The following is a 21,107-nucleotide window of genomic DNA, read 5'->3' as shown; positions in this document are numbered from 1 at the left end:
CTAAAACAATATGATTTTATTTTAAATTGTTTTTTCGCTTCTTGTTTCGTTCACTACTACTTTTGAGATGGTCTCAGTCTCTGCTGCTCACTCACTCACTCACTCCAGCCACCACTCATGTAGCCCCTCCTGCAAGTGTTTTAAAGGGGTCACATACTGGATTGCTGAGTGCTCTAAAAACTACTTTCAGCAACTCAGACCTGTCCTCCTGTATGAAGCCACACATTTTGTCCCTAATGTGAGGAAGAGCTGCTGGTGATTAATAAAAGGGCCTTTGTTGCATTTTTCTCCAGTAAATTAGACCCAGTATTAATTCCATATTAAGCTTATATCGTCTATCGACATTTAAAGGGCCCATGTTAAGCTAAGTGGACTTTTCTGTGCTTTAAACATCATAAGTGCTATATGGGCTCCACACACATGCCTAAACTGTTTTTTTTATCGATTCCCTCAATCATAAATTAGAGGGTGATTTCCTCCTTTCTTACTGCAGGTTCGCCACAGTTCATTTTCAGATGAATCTTTTTAATTTTTTTTTGCAGTTTTTCATCTATTTAACAACCGGTAATCATTTCATCAAATCTCAGAAATTGGAAAACTTATCTTCCAGAACAGTTGGTAAGACTGACAAGTGTAGTCATCAGTAAAGAAGCTGCCTCATTTTCCAACATTATATCCAACCTAGTGAAGACAAACTTGCTATCTTGATAACTTTTTCCAACACTAAAACTTTAATTAAGAAAAATTAATGAAGTCTAAACAATCTGCAAATGAGAGAAGAGGAAAAGATTTATTAAAAAGTCTTATAGCAAAAAGTAAGTAATTAGTAGTCAGAGACAAAAGAAATGCACAATTAGTCCAGATTATTTCCTATATACAGGAAAACAATAGTTTATATTCTGCAATGAGCAGCGCTGTCCTTCAGAAAGTACTTTCAAACTGTGTTAATAGGAATTCCTTGGTGGCCTCTGTGTTTTGGGACAGTTCTGTTGTTCAGGGATCGGGATCATTAGTTGATATGTAAACAGACAGAAATTAGAGCGCAGACAATTCATGAGCCAGGCAGTTTGATTAGTTTTAGCCAATAAATGTCAAGTTTTATTAATTTCCTGAGCAGAAGAAGGAGAAAAGCATTGTGATTTCACTCCTGCCTGCAATCAGGGGAAACCGACGCCGAAGCCGAGAGCAAAACCAGCCCTTGAAGTGTAGAGCAGAAATTATGACATCTGACAAAGAAGGGATCTAAATATCTGTGTACGGAAATTTTGTGGATTCAAAGGTTGGATGCTAACAAAAGGCCTTCAGAGAACTAGTGAGAAAAACAAGAAGTGACATTATGTTATCCCACGATATAAACGATAAATTCCCATGTCAGAAATTAGCTCTGACGTGCACCGCCCCTTTCACACACCGCCGTCTGTGTGTGTGTGAGGTGCTGGTCTCAGCTACCTGAAGCTGCCGTGCTGTGATACATCGTGGACCGCTACTTGGTTAAGACCAGACAACCATCCAACAAAGTGAACCAATCCAAGTTCCTCCATCAGATCCACCCAAAGTTCCATAAACACAGAGACAGAGATGAACCCGTAGCAACGATTATGAACTGGAAACTCAATTAAAGCTAACTATGCTAAGCTAACTCACCGACAAGTAAAAACAACACGTCTTACTGTCAGTAAGGTCAGATTTAACACTTTACTATGGAAGGATAAAAACGCATGTAACACGTTGTGTGATATAAATGTTAGCATAATCACTATTAATCCGTCCCAATTTGTGAAACGCAATATTTTTTTTTATTATATTTCACGTGTTCACAAACAAAGCTGGTCCCATTAGACTAATGTAACTATTGAGATTATTACACCAAAATATACTAATTGATTAAATCATCAGCTTGATCTGGTTTAATTATAGGGAATCAGAGAAATATTTATCAATCATGACTTTATGTAACTCATCAAATAAATGAAACAATATTCATCAGCAGGAAAAACACTAATGGAGTTATTTTTGCTTTTCATGTGCTTTTATTTTTAGAAAATTATTTTATTTCAAATGAGGAAATAAATGAATTACATACAATAACACTAATAGTGATCCACATGCACTAATATATTCTATAAAATATCAGCTCATGAACTCTTTGAGTCAGCAGATATTATAGCCTTTTTAAATGTCTCTAATATTGATGTATTAAGATTTATTTGTGTTTGTAAGGAACCTGTTTACACTAAGTTGTGAATTTTTTTATTATCATTTTTTATTTATAGTTTTTTTTTAATCGTGATTTTTATCGTTATCTTGATAAACACCAAAAATTATCGGGATCATTTTTTTTTTTGTCAATATCGGCCATCCCTAATGCATGTACACAACTGCGCATACACAATAGATGCCATTGTGGTTGACCAAGATTTTCATTGGTCGACCAGCAACGGTATCAGTTTCAATACCGTTTGAAAAAAAATGCAAAAAATGCAAGCTGAGCACGCTGAATTCACTGGGCATAGTGACAGTAGTGAAGCTGGCCCCCCACCCCACACAAAACTTTGTGAAAATGGTCTCAATTGTTTGTGCTGCTTTAGTGCCAAAAGAAATTATTGTTTGTGCTGCTTTCATTTTTAAGATATTAAACAATATTTATTTTAAAGGTCAATCTAAGTTCACGCAGCCCCCTGACAATGTCCAAATTGAACACAAATGATCTCAATGGTCAATGCTGCGTTAGTGCTGCGTTAGTGCTGGTTTGTGCTAATAGAATTATCGTTTGTGCTGCTTTAGTTTTTAAGAGATTAAATAAATAATATTTGAAAAGGAGTGCATATGTGTGCGTGCCCGTGCGTGAGGAGGACGTCGCACGCACCCATGCAGCAGCAACGGTGTAACTTCCAAGTTCACGTAGCTGCCCGACAACGTCCAAATTGAACACAAATGGTCTCAATCGTTAGTGCTGTGTTAGTGCTGGTTTGTGCTAATAGAATTATCATTTGTGCTGCTGTAGTTTTTAAGATATAACAAGTTTGAGACTATTTTCACAGAGTTTTGCATGGAGTGGGGGGCCAGCTTCACCTAGGTATGGTGTGCATGTGGGGCGATCAGCTCGTTGAATGGAGAGCTTACACGCTCAGCGCATACACAATTCCGTAAAAAAGAGGAGGACCTCATCAGAATCAACATGGAGGGACCAGAACTGATGGACTATGATGTCAGGCCAGATGTTCAGCTGTGGTTCTCTCAGGACAGGGGCCCTTTGACTCTTTTGTAATGGCTCTCTGTAGCTTTAAAAAAAAAAACTATTGAAATAAATATTTATCTTTTTTACAGAAGCCATTAATGAAAAATGACAAGCAATGCAGATGCTAAGTTGGTTATGCTACTGTTAAATTAATTCAAGTAGAGCATTTCTGCAAAAAAAGAAAAAAAACAACAGAATACATGTAACCTGTTGTTATGCTTTGCTGTTATTGAAAACATTTGTTACGTCTAAAACATTTTGCAAATTTCATATCTCGAGTCATTGTCAATCTTTACTTCAACTACGATACGCCAGTTAAGTCAACTATTCATCAGCATGCATGGCTTGAAAAAAAAAAAAAAAAAAAAAAGAGGGTTGCAACCAATTTCTGTGCTGGTGCGACCAACTGAGAAAGTTAGTTAAACCAGTGCCACCACTGGAAAAGTTAGTGTAGAGTCCTGCACTAAAACAAACGTTAATATCATTTGTATAAGGGAAAATAGGTTTTAATTGTCGGTTACATGTCGGGCTCTGATATAAATACCTAATATCTGTCAGACCTGTAGGTTTCACTTTGGCTTTGTTGGGTTCTGGTCAAAGCTTGAATAAGGTTCATATCATAAATGGTCTGCGTTTAAAAGCAACTCGGCACCACAAAACGCCAAAAAAAAATTATTTGTCTCTTTTTTTTTTTTTTATCCTCGTCCTCCTCTGCACTTGCTCATTCATTCTGCGTTTTGTGTTTGTTTTTTTGGTCGACTAATTGCTACGTGGGCCATAGTCTTGGTCGACCAACCATTTCCTTGGTTGACTACAGCCCTAATACGCAAAATCTACTGATTACATACAAGACCAGCATACTCAGAAGGGGGGCGATGAGAAAAAGAGCACTGCTGTGGCTGCCTATAGATCGCCAATCAAAGGAAAACGGAAGTCTTTGCTTATAACTGTACCGCTGACTGTGACCCGAGTTTCTTTGTGCCTCATGTAAAAACGAGTGTCGCAAACCTTGGCTTTAAGCTAGATGACACCCTCAATTTTGATAGCCAGATCAGAGCTGTTGTCAAATCAAGCTTTTTTCATTTACGGCAACTGGCCAAAATGAAACTCATGCTTACTCAGCAACATTCTGAGACAGTGACCCATGCTTTTATTACCTCTTGACTGGACTACTGTAGCTCACTCTGTGGGGATTAGTGAATCCTTCATCTCTTGTCTCCAGATAGTACAGAACGCTGCTGCACGGTTTTTAACTGGCACAAGGAAATTTGAGCACATTTCCCCATGTCCTGAGCACTTTACACTGGCTGCCAGTTCATTTTTGGATTGATTTTAAACTCCTTTTATTTATTTTTAAATAGGGATGTAACGATTCACTCAACTCCCGATATGATTCGATTCACGATGCTGGCTTCACAATACGATTCTCTCACGACTTATTTTACAAAATGGGACTGTAGACAAATGATGACTGAAAAATATTCCTTTATTTTTTGGGGGAAAAAAACTAGAAAATACTGTACTATTTTCCTTTTATGATTCATTGTCAAAAGAATCCCTTGATAAACTATTCTAAACAATGCAATTTAACTAAAAATAAATCTTGAATGAAATAAATAAAGGAATAATACAATGAAGAAGAAGCCTATTAATTTAAATTCTGGTTCTATAGTAAACAATGCAAAACTACATAATAGTTACTTTTCTTTTCAAAAGTGCAACTGAAAATGAATTTTGTCCCTAACAATTGAACTTTAAAAAAAAAAAACAGTCTGCACTGTATTTACGTCAGATATTTGTTTGGACCAACAGAGGGCGCTGGTAACCCAGTGGTCGGTTGGCATGCAGCTATTATTGGAGTGAAGAGATGCTATGCACTAGCAGACAGAGCTAATAGAAAAATGCGATTACAGATATTCTTTCGGTACTAAAGGGGTAAGGAATCATTTATGAACATGTTTAAGGGGAGAAGGCGGCCAGAAAGAAAGTAGTAGCAGATTCCGCCCGCCGCCTACACTTTTGGACGAGAAGGATAAATATATAGCGCCCTCTGCTGTTTAAAAAAGTATTACATTTTTAGAGCGTCGATGTTAACCGTGATATCTATGAATCAATTTTTAACTGCCTTACGAATAATCGTTACATCCCTATTTTTAAATCATTGCATGGCCTCGCACCCAAATACCTGGCAGACCTTCTTCACCCCTATGTCCCTACTCGGGCTCTTAGATCATCTGACCAGCGCCTTAAGGATGCCAGACAGCAGAAAAAAAGCTCAGAGGCGACAGAGCTTTTGCAGTTGCAGGTCCGAAGCTGTGGAACGCACTGACAGTTTATATCAGAGAGGTTTCATCACTGCCTGTTTTTAAATCTCTTTTAAAAACACATTTTTTTTTGGCATATGGTTTATAATTGCATTGATTTTATGTCCACTGTTATTTTACATTTTGTAAAGCACTTTGTCCCCCTCTTCCTGGGTTATAAAAAAGTGCGTTATAAATAAAGTTGGATTGGATTGGAGCCATTATCAGTGAGCACAGGGTGAAACAATGAGGAAGTTTACTGGTGTTTTATCTGGAAGGGCATCAGAGGGAGCTGAGGGAGAGAAGTAGACAGTGAAGAAGAAAAAGAGAAACTATCCAAAGCAGCATGTTGCCTCACTCACTAACAGCTACTACAGGCCTGCATGCATGCCATGTACAGTAGATTGTGTTCATATTATTTTGCCCCTGGGTGCATCATCATACTATGCGCATGCATGCTGTATAAATGGCGTGATTTACTGATATGATTCACATATACACATGTATATCAGTAAGGCTGCATTGACAGAAGAATCCTAGAGGGATTCAAACGCTCTGGGATTCGTTTTCCCAGATCGTACGCCACATTTGGGCAGTGTGAACAAGCAAATCTAGAGCGAACCAGGCAAATGTATTCTCGAGTGATAGTTTTGGCCGGATTCGGCGCACTTCCAATCAAAGTCTCAAGATTCCGATCAGACCAAGTGTAGAATATGAAGTAGAGCGCATGGCATTGTAGGTGGGAGGGAGAACCGGCTACGAAACAAAATATCAAAACCACCAAAAGTCTGGCAATTTGTTGCTGCTTCATTGTTGACTAAAAAAGAGCCTCAGATTAATGTTAATATTGAGTGACAGCGTAAAGCCTGCTTTCTGCCATAACGCTTCACCATTTAAAATGATACCCAGAGTGCTTTTTTACTCTCCAAGTGATCACACCTGGGGACAACAAATTATTCTCACTGCCTTCAGAGAGCTCCGTTGTCAGCTGAAAAAGTGCCTTTGTTGTTATTGTCCCCTTTCCTCAACGCTCAGGCAGTGGGCGTGTCTTTGTGTACGGGCTGTCAGTACACTGCTCTCGTCCTTTCCACCTTGAGAACAACCAAAAAGTTCTGTTCTCGTGAAGTCTATAGAACAATGGGCTGGTGTCGGCACAGTTGGAGACTGAATGTGACCTTTGATGAAACACTCAAAGAGGAATAAATACAGATCAAAAAGTAGGACGCCTATTAGGAAAGGTGATGGAAGAGTTTCCACAGCGGCGTCCAGAGAGCGATGAGAGTGTCCCTTCCCAGTGAAGCAGCAAACCACTCACACGGTCATAGAGCAGAACGCCTGGGCAGCCCACCAATCAGACCTGACCTCTCCATGGCCTAAGATCCACACCTTGGATTGGTCCTACTGTCTTGAGGGTAATTACTCAAAGCTTGTCTGTGTAAATCTGCACACATAAGAAGAACCAGCTTTTCTTTGGATGCTGCCAACACAACCACACTTTGGATCAAAACATTCTGTTAGATTGCTTCACATGATAGAAAAAATCATCACACACCTGGAAAAACCAGAAGGAATTCATGCATATTATGACTAAACACCAGCCTTTAAACTTTGAGAACTCTAGCGTCTAAACCAACTCTAATGGGTGTGAGTGTTGCTTAAGTTTAAGGCTGAAACGATTCCTTGATTTATTTGAGTAATTCGATTACTAAAATGCGTCGAGGCAAACATCTCTGGCTCAATCCTTTGTTTAAGCCACTTCCGCCTAATGCAAAATGTAGACAGACACCGACAGAGGGAAGCGACAGGGAGAACAAAGAAAACGACGTAAACTGTTGAAATGTTGAAGTGTATAAACTAAGTCGGACGCAAAACATAATATAATGCGTTAGGGCTGCTTGATTATAGAAAAACTAATTATCACAATTATTCAAACAATTCTTTATCAACCAAAATTTAATTTATTTTTTGTACAAAAAAAAAACAAAATAAATATTTTTAAACATAAATTAAATCCTTCAAACACTAAAATCAAGTATGTTCATTTTTGCACCAAACCCAAAGTCTTCCCAGGGAAGAGAATTTGACTTGTTTACCAAGCATTTTTGCTGTGTCTTTCCTCATGTTAGCCTGCATGCTAGCTTTGGCTTTGAGAGGGGCGGGGCGCAGGGGAGGAGCTTGCATGTGCTTGCGCTTGCAATACAACTCGAAGTTAGTATTGTGTGTGTCAAGCTTTATTATTTGTAGAAGAAAATATTGGGTTTGTTTTATTAAAATAAAAAAAATAAAATAGAAAATGAATAATCGTTTTTTCTTGGTTTTGTTATTTTTGTAATCGTTGGGTGTAATAATCGAAATCGTAATTGAATTTCAATTAATTGAGCAGCCCTACAATGTGCGTACTGCAAGACACAATTAACTTTCCATAACAGCATTTCTTCAATGCTACAGCACCCGAGCCAAAAGCATCCGCTGTATATATCGAGCCTGCCGAGTGGACCCAACAGGTAGGTCCACTGTTAATATCACGTACCACAAAAGTATTTCATTTAGATCAGTGGTTGCTCGTGTAGATTACGACATGTAAAGAACATGCGCATTGCTGAAAAATGGCTGATTAACAGGGGAAATGGATGTAGTGGCCACATGGTGAGGCATTATGTGAAAAAGTGTATCAGTGAAGTGGTGTTGGAAAATAAAATGCTACAGTTACTTTACGCTTCATTCACGTTATGGTTGTGCCACACAAACGCACGCACACAGACATGTATGGGCAGCACATGGAATTTGACCAAAAACAAAAACACAAGCCAGCAGCAATAAAAAAAAATAGTGATAAATATAAAGAAAAGGGATAAATAATGGATAGAGGATAAAGAAAGATAAAGATAAGAGAGAGGAATTACTGCAGTAGATTGACTTAGGATGGTCTATTTTACTGTCATGATGAGTGAATATTGTAGAATAATTCCACACTAGTAGTAATACAAGTTTGCAACATCAGCCCAATGGCTCTTTGCCACGCTAGCTTAGCTTTAGCATTAGCTTGATTTCTAGCTTTAAATGCTGCATACTCAGTGTGTGATGGTTTCTTATGGTGAATACGGTAGTGTTTTGTAGCGTTTTGTTTGCAGCTCCACCAGGACTTGTTTCCGTATTAAAGGAATTACAAATTGTGATCCTTTGCTCTCTCTTTTGTGTATTACTGCCGACACGCTAAGCTAACCGTGCCTCTGTGTCCATGAGTGTTGTTCTCCTGTAGCAGAGGCATGCGCACGCAGGCACATGCAGCTAACACCAGAGCGCTACTGTTTACCTTCCTATTTAGAAGTGCAACGTTGAAAAGGGTCCTTTGTGTAATTGTGCGCAATTACACAAAGTTGTGTAATTGCGCACACGCACGTATACACACACACACACACTATTTTATGGGGTTAGGGTTAGCTCAATATAAATATATTTGCTATCCCTATACAATGGCAACAACAAAACAAGCTAAGTTCCTAAACAATTCATTGAACGTGGGCCGTGGCTGGCTGCTGATTACTTCATCCAATCACACATCAGTTCAGGAAACCATGCATCTCCAATGCTTTGGGCTTTTCAAAAATGACCGTCACAATCCCTTGAGTATGAGCTCTCTGCAGTCCTGACAAAGTACCAGTGGGAAATTTACGGTCATGGTTCTACTGGTTGGTACACAGACAGTTCTGGTGTAAGCTCCCTGTCCCAGAGTAAAATGTGGTTGGTTGGCAAGCGACTCATTATTCCAGTGACTGGTGGCCCATTTCAGAGAGAGTTTGTTCCTCTTCTTAATTTATTTTTATTGCATTAAATAGTAGCTACTTTAAAATTGTGTCTAACTAATATTTTCACTAAGATGTCATTCACTGTGACCTACAGACATGGCACAGATACTGATGTCAAGAGACCCTCAACCTAAAATTGACTCAAAAGTCAAGATTCTTTATAAAATTGCTTTGCAGATTTTACATTTCAGGTGGAACAGAGCGTGTGGATGCTGAATTATCAGCTGTGAGGATCATGTCCGTGAGGGAAGCCAACCAACATTTCCTGCACATCACATTAATGAAGACATGGTTCATTTCCTTTTTTTTTTTAAGCTGCTATATTGTGTTAATACATGTTGGGATACATACTGTAATTGGTCTTATACTTTCTTTTAGTCTCTTCTTTTCAATTGATTTGTTATTACAATTTACATTTTAGATAGGTAACTTTCACAATGTATTGTATAGAATATCAAATTCAAATTGTTCATCACAGGTTAAAAAAAAATGCTTAATTAATCAGGATTGACAGCTCTCAAAAAACACTGCTGCATGGTACTGAATTCAATATAGTGAAAAAATATTGTGAATAATGTGCAATGGCATTTTGTAAACTCCAAAAAATATTACCCAAGTACTATTATTATAAGACACTATTTAACAATTAATTAGTTTACAATTAGATAACTGAAGAAAAAAAAACTACTGACAACCCCACTGCCAGTAATCTATTGAGAACTTACAGAGAAAATACAGCAAGGTACTGCAATTCAGCACATGGTATTATTACAGTCGCATACTGTAAAGTCGATCACAGTAAAAGTGTAAAATTTACCGTAAATGGCTGGAGACACTGCTGTGTGTAAAAAATATACATATTTATATCAGATCGCCAACAAAACAAACCCATCTCCTTGTTAGCAGGTGAGACTAGATCCAACGTGCTCACCCACGGAGACAACTGAATTATTGATCAGCCAACAGATTGTCTTATAACAAATTAATGGGTCCAACCCTAAGCTGCCCCCCCACCCCGAGGCTCTAGAGCAGCATTATTCAACTGGCAGCCCACAGAAACAAACGGATTTACATTTATTATTATTAACAGTGTAAAAGAATCAGGTCCGAACAAGATTAAGGAATTCACAAGTGAATTTGGAATGCATTAGCATTGTTGAAATCTACGATACTTTCTGAAATCATAATAAAATATGACATTTACAGCACATTCTACTCTCTTTACATTCACGTAAATCTGTCTTTCAATCAAGGTAAGAGAATATATCAAGAAAACAGCCATGAACAGCTATAAAATGCCAAATGTAAGTAGGTGAGAACAGAGAAGGCAAGGCAAATTTATTTGTATAGCGCATTTCATACACAAGGCAACTCAATGTGCTTTACATGATAAAACATTCAACTGTTTAAAATCAATAAGAACAGTTAAAATCATCAGTAAAATCAATTAAAGGAGACATATCATGCATTTAAGTCCTTCCTTTTTTTACATAGAAATCATACAGTTGTGATCTATATAAAGCGGAACTGCAATGCTTGGGTCTGAATTCCTCATTATTATAGCTCCACAGACCCCTTTTCTGATGTGCTTCTAAGAGCAACTCGTTTTGGTGCGGTATCTTTAAATGCAAATGAGACACTTCATACTCCGCCCCCTCTCCAGGTTGCAGAGATGACACTCGGTTCAACTCCACCCTGTTCGGTCATTTTTGTAGTTTGATAGAAGAGATATGGCTATGTAGCGGCGCAGAAAATGTTTATTCACACGTTATTTACAAAATGTCAACAACGGAAGACTTGTCCATCCAGCCTTACATGTTCGAGCCAGAGTCTGACCCGGTGAAGCGAGATGAAAATGAATATGATGAACCTGCAGAACCCTAACAAGTGAGCTAACACAAGCACCGAGCTAACGCGAGCGCCAAGCTACCGTCATGAAATGCATTTTAATACAGTCTTTTCAGAGACAAAAGCGGCAAAATGAAATGACTAATAAAAACTTTAGACTTAAATTAAATCACGTAGGCCATATCATCAAGGATCTAAAACGTGCACACAGCGCTAACATATGAAGACGGTGCAACTGCTAATGCTAACAAAACAATGACAGGGACGTCTTATCATCACACTTTTTAGCGTTATTTACAGCTTACCGAAGTGCTCTGTTCGTCGTCTCCAAAGATAGAAGGAATTGAACCCTCAATCAGACAAAGTCTTTCGGCAAATCCTTCTTTATACTGGCGGAGGTTGCTGAAGCAGTCATCCTTGAAGTGCTTCGCACACACTAAAATGACCTTACCCACAGATGTGGGTACATTTCCATGAAAAATAAAACTCAACCAGGCACTTTGAAAAGGTTCTGATGCTGGGAGACGGTGTAATGAAGCGTGTGGGTTACTACATCCAACAACCGAACATTTTGACTTATCCTATCGTAACTTCGGCATCCTTGAGCTTGGACTACAAAATAAAAGTGAGAAATAAAAATGGCGGATTGCTCGAAGTGTTGGGCCTGGAGTCGATGTCCTAATTTGGCAGTTCCGCTGACGTTATTGTTCAAAAAACGTAATAGAGAATAGAAAAATCAAAACAGATTGAAAAATATGAGCAAAACAGAATATAAAGATATCAACGGAGCACCTGAAGAGACTAATTTGATTTTTTTCTGTATTTCTAAACACTCTAAATATACAACAAAATCCATTTAAGGGCTAAAAAAGTGGATTTAGCATGATATGTCCCCTTTAATATCATCAACAACATGACCAAAAGTCTCCCTCTCAATCATATGCAGTAGAGAAAAAAAGTGCCTTTAACTTTGATTTAAAAATGTTCACATGTGATGCTGACTTCAGCTCTGCTGGCAGTTTGTTCCACTTCTTTGCAGCATAACAACTAAAAGCAGCATCACCATGTTTACTGTGAGCTCTGGTCTCCACTATCTGACCTGTGTCCATAGATCTGAGAGACCTACTGGGTTCATACCTGACAAACATGTCACTGATGTATTCTGAACCAAACCCATTCACAGATTTATACACCAGCAGCAGAACTTTAAAGTCTAGAGGGAGGTATAAGTGAAAAAAGTAGCAATAAAAAATTTCAAAAGTGTACTGTCATGGAGTTACAGTTTTTTATGTGATGTATTGAGATTTGCTTCCTGTTATTTTCACACAATAAAAACAGGGTTTATAGTCAGAGTATTTTGAATAATGTGTATGGAATTTTGCTTTGATGAAGAATAAGAGAAAAACAAAAACAATACATGAACATATGACCTGGAAACTTCAGAAACAATATCCAAATTAATTAAGACGCAGACGTTTCCAAAAAGCACAAAAACAAACAGGGGGCGTTAATGTCCTTTTTCTCTTCCATTTTTCCAGCTTTGTGAGAACTTGTTTTTTAAAACTGTTTCAAACCATTGTGAGAACTTCAATGTCGTCATGCTTGTGTTGTTTACGTGTTTGGTGGAATCACAATCAGAGACTGAAGGACACCTGCTCTGGTCAAAGTCTGATTAGCTTTCTGTGGGCAGAGTGAGCTGGTACTTAGATAGGACAGGACTAACATTGGATCGATGCACGCAGGAGAAAGGCCTCGCCCATGCTGCGCTGACAGGGCTTTAACTGACACACAGAGTGGCTTTTTCCCCGGCACTCAGGCAACTGCACAATGCGAGGCTCCCAACACATCAACGGAAAGGGAGGAAATGGGATTTTTATTTGTCTGGGCTCCACGTTGGTTTGCTGTTGCTATTAACGCACTGAAGTCAAAGGAGGAGCTTGTGTTCTGGTAGTAACAGCACATGATAAGGTGCATGAACCAGTGTTCTTCTCCAGCTGATCCTTCAGAAAACAAGAAGTCAGCCTTTCTATAAGAATATAATTACCATGTAATTGTCGTTTATTTAAGAAAGTGTCTGGCACTACGTTAAATGTAGCCATAGCCCCCGGGACTATAGATACATTTCTGGAGCCAGGGTAGTAGAGTGGTCAAAGGTGCTGCACTCACCGCTAACATGGGTTTGAGTCCCACATTTGACAAAATATTTTTCTCATTTTAAAATATTTAACACAGCAAATTACACCTTTAAAAATACATTTCCGACAAAAATAAACATTTTAGAGTTAGGGTTAGGGTTAGAGTTACAATTACAGTTAAAATAAAAGAGTTAATGGGGTAGCTAAAAATAAATTTGAGCTAAAACACAATTTACAGAACTTTAAGTCACGTGGTGCACCTATCATGTGAACTAAACTGGCCAATGAGGGGTGCTGTGTATCCATAGAGTGGCAGTCTACAGGTACGTTTAACGTACCGTAGCCATGGCCTTTAGTTCATGATAACCACTAAATAAACCAATCATTTGGGAAACAATTAAACAACTGTGATTGTCTAGGTTTAGGAAACTAATCATTTCTAAAATAAAAAAAATCAATACAGTACACCCTCCACCCACAAACAAACTCTGTCATTTCAGAAGCTCTTAACCTGACCTAATGCAATGTAAGTGAACGTGTGACCTGACTGAGGTGATCTAAATCAGATATCTGAGCTGTTTTGCATTAAATGCAAACAAGAAGGCGGAGCTAAAACCCGCATAATGTGTGTAAAGCCAATATACAGATCTTTATTAATACCTTTACCACAAAGCAAGGGCAAAAAAATGTATTCAAAAATTGCATTTAATGTTACATTTTGACTTTTTTTACACGTAAGGGTCATTGGTAATGATAGATACAGCCAATGATCTCAAAACACTGTTGGAAAACCTATTTTAGCATAATTATTGTTAATATAACAGCTGTTTACCGGCCTTAATTATTATTATTTTTTTTTTATAACCACTTAAAAAGCAGGAAACCATCAAAATTGGCAGAACGGACAGGATGCCAGATTGGCTCTTGGAGTTGATCCAAGATGACATGAGGTACAAAGCAGGACACCCTGGACCTGCCAGCAGTCCATCACAAATGCTCATGGAAACAGTAACAGACGAAAAGAGAGACAGACAATCACAGACACATCATAGAACACACACCATCACAGACATAAGACACACAGAGATGCACAATTATGTACACGCTCAGTGACAGACAATCACAGACACGCATGGATGCAATAATAAAAGACACAGTGACAGACAATTACAGACACACACAATAGGGCTGCACACATATTCAAATTTTAATCGTGATCATGATTTTGGTTGAAACGATTAAATAACTCTGATCGTCTGCAATATTTACATTTAAAATATGGGCTCTGTACTCTAATAATGTATTTATTTAGTTAGTCTTTGGAATATTTATATTCTGAGTTTAATTTCAAATATATATATATATATATATATATATATATATATAAAACTCTTGTTTAAAGCTTCATGTTGCACTGTAAACTGTACACACATTTAAGTGTAATTAAAAACAGATTTTTTTTTTTTTTTACTAACATGATAAATAATTGTTGTGACTATAATTGTGATGATCATTTTGCCCATAATTGTGCAGCCCTAACACACACACAGAGGAACAGACCATCACAGATGCAGACGTGCACAATCACAGACACCTACAGGAAAAGAAAATCACACACAGAGACAGACCTACACTGAGATAGAACACAGACTCATCGCTGATTTGACAATTTTTGTTGTTCATTGTGTGTTATTTTGGAAAAATGTAAATCTTAATAATTTCAACTACAATATAAAAAAAGCAAAAAATCAAATCCTTACTTCACCCTAAGGAAAATATGTAATGTATAGGCCAACTTGTGATTTTCAAAATCAATGTAAAACCCCAGAACAGCAGCACAAATGTTCCACTTATTAAAAAGTGTTAGTTGTACGGGGGAGAGAGCGACTGTCGGTGATCAAAGAGGTGAGACAACTATGATTAAAATGTGTGCAAGTAATTTTTAAGAACAACTGTAAAGACTAAAGTAGCCTACAGAAGAAGTAAAGGATAACTTGTTTAAGTAATTACCTAGTTAATAATGATACAATTATATATTAACTGTTCATATATTTACATATTTTGATTCATATATCAATGTGACATATATGCACTTCTTTTGAAATATATACAAGCTACATCTATGTACAAATATTTATTTTCTGTATAGGATTGACAGATTGTTAGTTGTGGATATTGTTATATTAATTGAAGAACAGGTTCCATGGCCTCTGCGTGAGATGTGCGGAGGTGTCGATGACATGCACTGTTGTGCGACCCGACAACAAGCAGGTAATCAGAAAGATGAAAAACCTCCGCAAGAAGTTTAACGAGGTCAGTGACCACAACAACCGGAGCAGCAGAGGGAGGTTGGACTGAGAACACTTCGAGGTTTTCTCGACCATCTGGGGGTCAAAGCCACACAACGAACCCTCAATATGTCCAGGGCAGTTTGGACAGCATGCTCCTTGATTTTCCCATGGTTGAAGAGAATGCGCAGCGCAATCAACATTGCTTGTTGTACTTCCGCCATTGTTGTTTTGAAACTGAGGCTGAGTTAAATATTCTTCCGGTGCATACATTTATACGTCACGTCACATGTTTATGTCTACCCCAGAGGCAGCCAAGTAACGGCTTTTGAAAAAGGAGGAATATTACGCCTTGTTTTTACACAGAAAAGGTGGAGATTTTCTGGCCTAACATTGGAGCAAATGTGCTGGGAATTACACCACATTTATTAATCCTGCTGGGTTTTAGTGATTAGGACTTTGTTTGGTTCACAACATGCACGACCAACAGATGTTAGTTTTTCTGTGTGTGAGGGAGGATTGTTTTACGAAGCAAGGTTGAGAGACACACTGCATCCCGGTGGGACCCCGATGGGACCCACTTGTTTTCCATTATCCACAGACACGAGCAGCTCTAGACTACTTATTAAATGCTAGGCACGTTGGTGTTTGGGATGATGTAGTGAAAGTGAATGAAATCAGAGACTTATATTGTAAACTGCCTGCTTGTTTTTGTGCAGTTTTGTAGATTAAATCTACTATTTGACCTAAATATGGACTACTGATGCTTATGGGGAATGGGTAGCTAAGCAAATGCTTCAAACTGGTGCTTTTCTCTAATCAGCTGTGGTTGGTGAGATAATCATGTCTTACGTGCAGTTACTACAGCACACTTTCAGACGTGTGAAGAAGTCCATCTATGCTTTAGTTAAACTACACCAGGCAGGAACTTCTAAACTGAAAAAATACAACTTCACACTTAAACGTCACTTGGTTTTCTTAGGTCACACACTCGAGTGAGAAACAAACTGTAAGACAGAACTGCTTAATTACGAGCGAGCAACTAAAGTCAAACCAAACATAAAAAGCAATATTTATTTAGAATTAGATAACAAGTCCTACACTACAACTGAGCCAATTAATGAAAGACAAGGGATTCAGATTTTAAGTATGCAGTAAAGCTCCAGTTATTTTTGTTATTTAAAAACATTCTCTGAGTAGCCTTCAAATAACACCACGCAAGCCTACATTACCGCCTAAATGATGGTAATGATGAACTATCAAGTTTCCATCTGAGTGCAGTGTCATTGTACCAAATCAAAGAAAATTGCAATTGTAGAGATTTCTGTCACTGATTGTTGATCATTTTCACTCTGACGGCTGCAGAGGCACAGTGTGGCCAGTAAAGAGCCGAGGCCTTTGGAATCAGACTCCGTTAGCCCAGCAGCAGATCTACTTCAACTAATCACTGTGATTAAAAAGCCCAGCTTCATCGAGAACATGCAGTGGGATTGAACCCGACAGGACGAAGAACAGACGCACTTCAAGGCTGTATCAAATATCGAAACTGATCGTTGCATAGGCAGATAGCGTGTGTTGATTATTCTCTGTATCCTTTGTTCAAGCATTTAAAATTCTCATTACCATTAGAGAGAGCTGGGAAAGCATCACAAACTAAATTTAAAACAGGAAGAAGGAAATTTGAAAAGCTGTCACAATGTCCCAAATTATTTTTTCTTGGTTTTTCTCTGACACAAGCTTTAAGTTCCAGTAAAAACAGGAAGGTTTTTACATATAAAGTTTTTAAACATGTTTCAGTTTGAGTTTTCTTATTGTTTAGGCATGTGGCGGTGTTGTAGAGGTCATTGCTCTCGGGCTTGTCATTTGCTGTAGTTCAAAACCAGCGGAAAACACCAATTGGTTTGTCACGGTAACAAAAACGGGTTATCTGCATGATCATCACATGTATGATTCACTGTGCAGGTCACACTGTGAATACAAGATGTGGGATACTATGCGTGATCTGCGTAACGTTTCCCCACTTCTTTTTGTTAACCTCAGTAAAACTTTGAGATAGGGAAGTGAGACGGGCAGCGATGACTCAGAGAGGAATAATGTATGTGGCGTGTGAGGAGAAGAGCAAAGCTGGGGGGCAGAAGCAGACACCAAAGACAGTGAGGTGGGATGACACCTCCACAGATCTGCATTTCAGGAGACAGCTCACTGCCCCGGGCAGGTTTGAAGCACTAGGATTAATATCCACGTAGACTTCAGGCACGCTGAGGATAAGAGACAAAGGTTCAGCCTGAAAAACTAGGCAACTCAAACTGCTGCGATAAGTAGAATTAAAAACATTTCGTCATGTCTGTTTCAGCAGGAAGTTGTGTGGTTCTTGCACAAGCTCGAGCACATGGGTCACAGTCAGCAGTTTGGACAGGGATTGCTAACTTTACAAGGAGTACAATCATAACTGGCTTTTAAACAGAATATCTCCATTAGGGTGGTTCACAAAATTAATTTTCATCAATTTTTGCCAGATTGCTTTTTTCCTTGTTCACAAATGGAATAGTGTTTGAACTGGTGTAATGTTCTTACTCATTCAGTAGAAACACAATGAGAAACTGTTGAGGACCATTAAAGTTTCCGATATCTGTTAAAGTTACGCATTCTTTGGTTGAGCAATAAAAACTTTATTCCTAAAAGTTGTTCTACAACTTCTTCCGACTTCTGATTGATAGATCAAAGATTTTAGACATTCAACTTTTTTTGTCAATATGTATGCATTATTTACTAATTAAAATTAAAAGAAGGCTTAAAGAGTATGATTTCCAACTCAAAGATATTAGCAATAAAGAAAAAGCATTGCTTCCCAGTTTTAAACTACAAACGAGTCTCAAGCGTTTCAAAAAATTCTACGATGATCCTTCTTTCAAATTTACATGGATGAACATTTTGTTTTGCTATTTGGAATTTCAACAATTTAGTTTTTCTGTTTTACATTGAAAAATATTTCAAGAGACACTTTAAAAAAAAAAAAAATGGTTTCATGAGACCAAAATTTTAAGGTCAGAGTTGACAGAAAAAGCATCCAAATGTGTGTCAACTCTAGTTGTTGATGAAAGATGGAAACAATACACTAAATGTTTTTTGTCTGGGGCTTAATCTAAGTTCAGTTTAGTTGTGGGCGATAATGACATACAAACATTTAGGCTATATCTTTCCAACCTTATACAGAAATACAACAATGAATGATAAAAAATAATGGATGAGCAGGGCTGGACGGTACACCAGTTCATACCAAATACCGGTATATATTTTGGTTATGATAATAATTTTTAATATACCACCATACCGGTGTATTTGATTGGACAACTTTCAGAACGCTACGCTGCACCGAGTTTCAGACCGGACCTTTTTCAACGTTGGACTTCTAAATCAGAAGGTTAACAGTAGCGCTCTGGTGTTAGTGGCGATGTAAATCATACATGTAAATGGATAAGAAAGACACAATTGAAAGCTCTGAAGCTGCTTGTGAGCATGTGCCTGTGTGTGCATGCCTCTGCAACAGGAGAACAACACTCACGAACACGCAGGCACGGTTAGCTTAGCATGTCGGCAGTAATATCCAAAAAAATAAAAAAGACAGCAAAGGTTCGCAATTTGTAATTTCTATAACGCAGAAATAAGTCCTGGTGGAGCTGCAAACAAAACACTACCGTATTCACCATAAGAAACCATCACACACTGAGTATGCAGCATTTAAAGCTAGAAATCAAGCTAATGCTAAAGCTAAGCTAGCATGGCAAAGAGCCATTGGGATGCTGTTGCAAACTTGTATTACTACTAGTGTGGAAATATTCTACAATATTCCATCATCATAACAGTAAAAAAAGACCATCCATCTACTGCAGTAATTCCTCTCTCAACCAGTAGAAAATGCTGTGAGCACCTGAAAAATTCCGTGATACATTTTTGGTCATACCTTGCCTTAAATTTGGTTCTAAAATTTGATAGAGGGGCCAGAACTTGAGCATGGATGGTGTTTGTGTGAATTAATATCATATAAAAGACCCTGCATTAAAACTTTTGAGAGTTGAAGCTGCAGTGTGCAAGTTTTTTTGGCTTCATTTGGTCAAAAATCCATAATGATGTTTGAGAACATTGGAATTCATTGTGTTCTGAGAGGACACTGGACCTCTGCTCCTTCTCTTGGCTCTGTATTTGAGCTTCAAAAATCCAGGAGTGTGAGAGTCCATTTAGACAATCCAAAATCTTTTTACAAACAGAGTGCTCCATGAGCTGTTTTTGGCTGCTCGATTAAAGTCGATGCGCATTCACATCCTACCAATTTAGGACATTTCAGCAGGAAAAATGGTTAAATGGCAAAGCAAGCCAAAGAAAAAAAAAAGAATGGAGAAGCATTTCACTCATGACAATCACTTGCATTTTATTTACAATAAAGATATACTCTCTTACCATTTTTCATTTAGTGCATTTTTTTTTTTTTTTTTGCAGTTTCATCTACATACTGCATACTATGTTTTATTCTGTCATTATTTTATTTATCTTAATTGTATTTCTCTACTTTTGAAGTGTTGCCCTTTACCGTTTGTTTCCTGTACCGCTGCTGTGACATGCACATTTCCCGCTACAGGAGATCAATAAAGTCTTATCTATATCATCTTATCCAAAAAAGAATGGTATCCTTACTTACCACTGCTTCATTAAAGTGAGCTAGCAAAACTCTAAAGGGTAGCCCCACTCTACATACTAACTAAGAAATATTCTCTTTCTCAAAGCTCTACATCCTAAAGAAAGTTAACATGCATTAAAATTAGCATCACACGCTCTCCAGAAAAGTCAATAGGAGTTGTGTGTATCCTGCATCTCAGCAAAGCAAAAAGCTTTAGTGAAACAGACCGACATGTCTGTGTCCAGCTGCCAGCGGCACCAGCAGATGTCAGAGATAATAAGGACAGCATATGGTTTCTACAAATATTACAACGCTCTAACTATTTTGGATCTCGTGTCCACAAACCCCATATGGATGCATTCCTGCTGCAGTTTTGTCCTTGTGCATTTTTCTCCCAATAAATAGTTGATAAAATATCTGCCTCATCAAGAAAAAAAATGTGCCTTATGTTGGCATGGAAGATATTTGAAATGTAACCTGAATGTAGCAACAAGTAACAAGGCAACAAATCACAACATATTTGCGTTGCACAGTCTCTCTTTCTTAACTTAAGTAATAACTCTTGTTTAAAATACAATTTTATTACATCAGAGCAACAAACAGGTGTTGACCTTAGTAAGAAACTGATGCATAGTCTATAACAGATGCTTTTCATCATTAAAAGATATTTGAGCTCCATACAACTTAACGTTGACTGCATTTCTTTATTTTTATTTTATCACAGAGGGGAATTGCACCCATGTTCAGGATGTAGTACCTCCAAGAATTAGGGTAACACTAAAGAAATTAAATGGAAAAAAAATCTAAACAGATTTAT

The 21,107-nt window shown here is 37.9% G+C and overlaps 1 protein-coding gene across 1 annotated transcript in view; it reads right to left on the bottom strand.

The window, feature by feature from the left end:
- plxnb2b (plexin b2b) overlaps nucleotides 1-21,107 on the bottom strand; it is a 275,822-nt gene that overhangs the window by 239,238 nt on the left and 15,477 nt on the right. The window lies entirely within an intron of this gene.

This window comes from Gouania willdenowi, chromosome 6 (genome assembly GCF_900634775.1).
Source record: "Gouania willdenowi chromosome 6, fGouWil2.1, whole genome shotgun sequence".
In the NCBI taxonomy this organism is placed as follows: domain Eukaryota; kingdom Metazoa; phylum Chordata; class Actinopteri; order Blenniiformes; family Gobiesocidae; genus Gouania; species Gouania willdenowi.
Note: the sequence above shows the minus strand (reverse complement) of the source record. Positions and strands in the feature narration are given on the sequence as shown.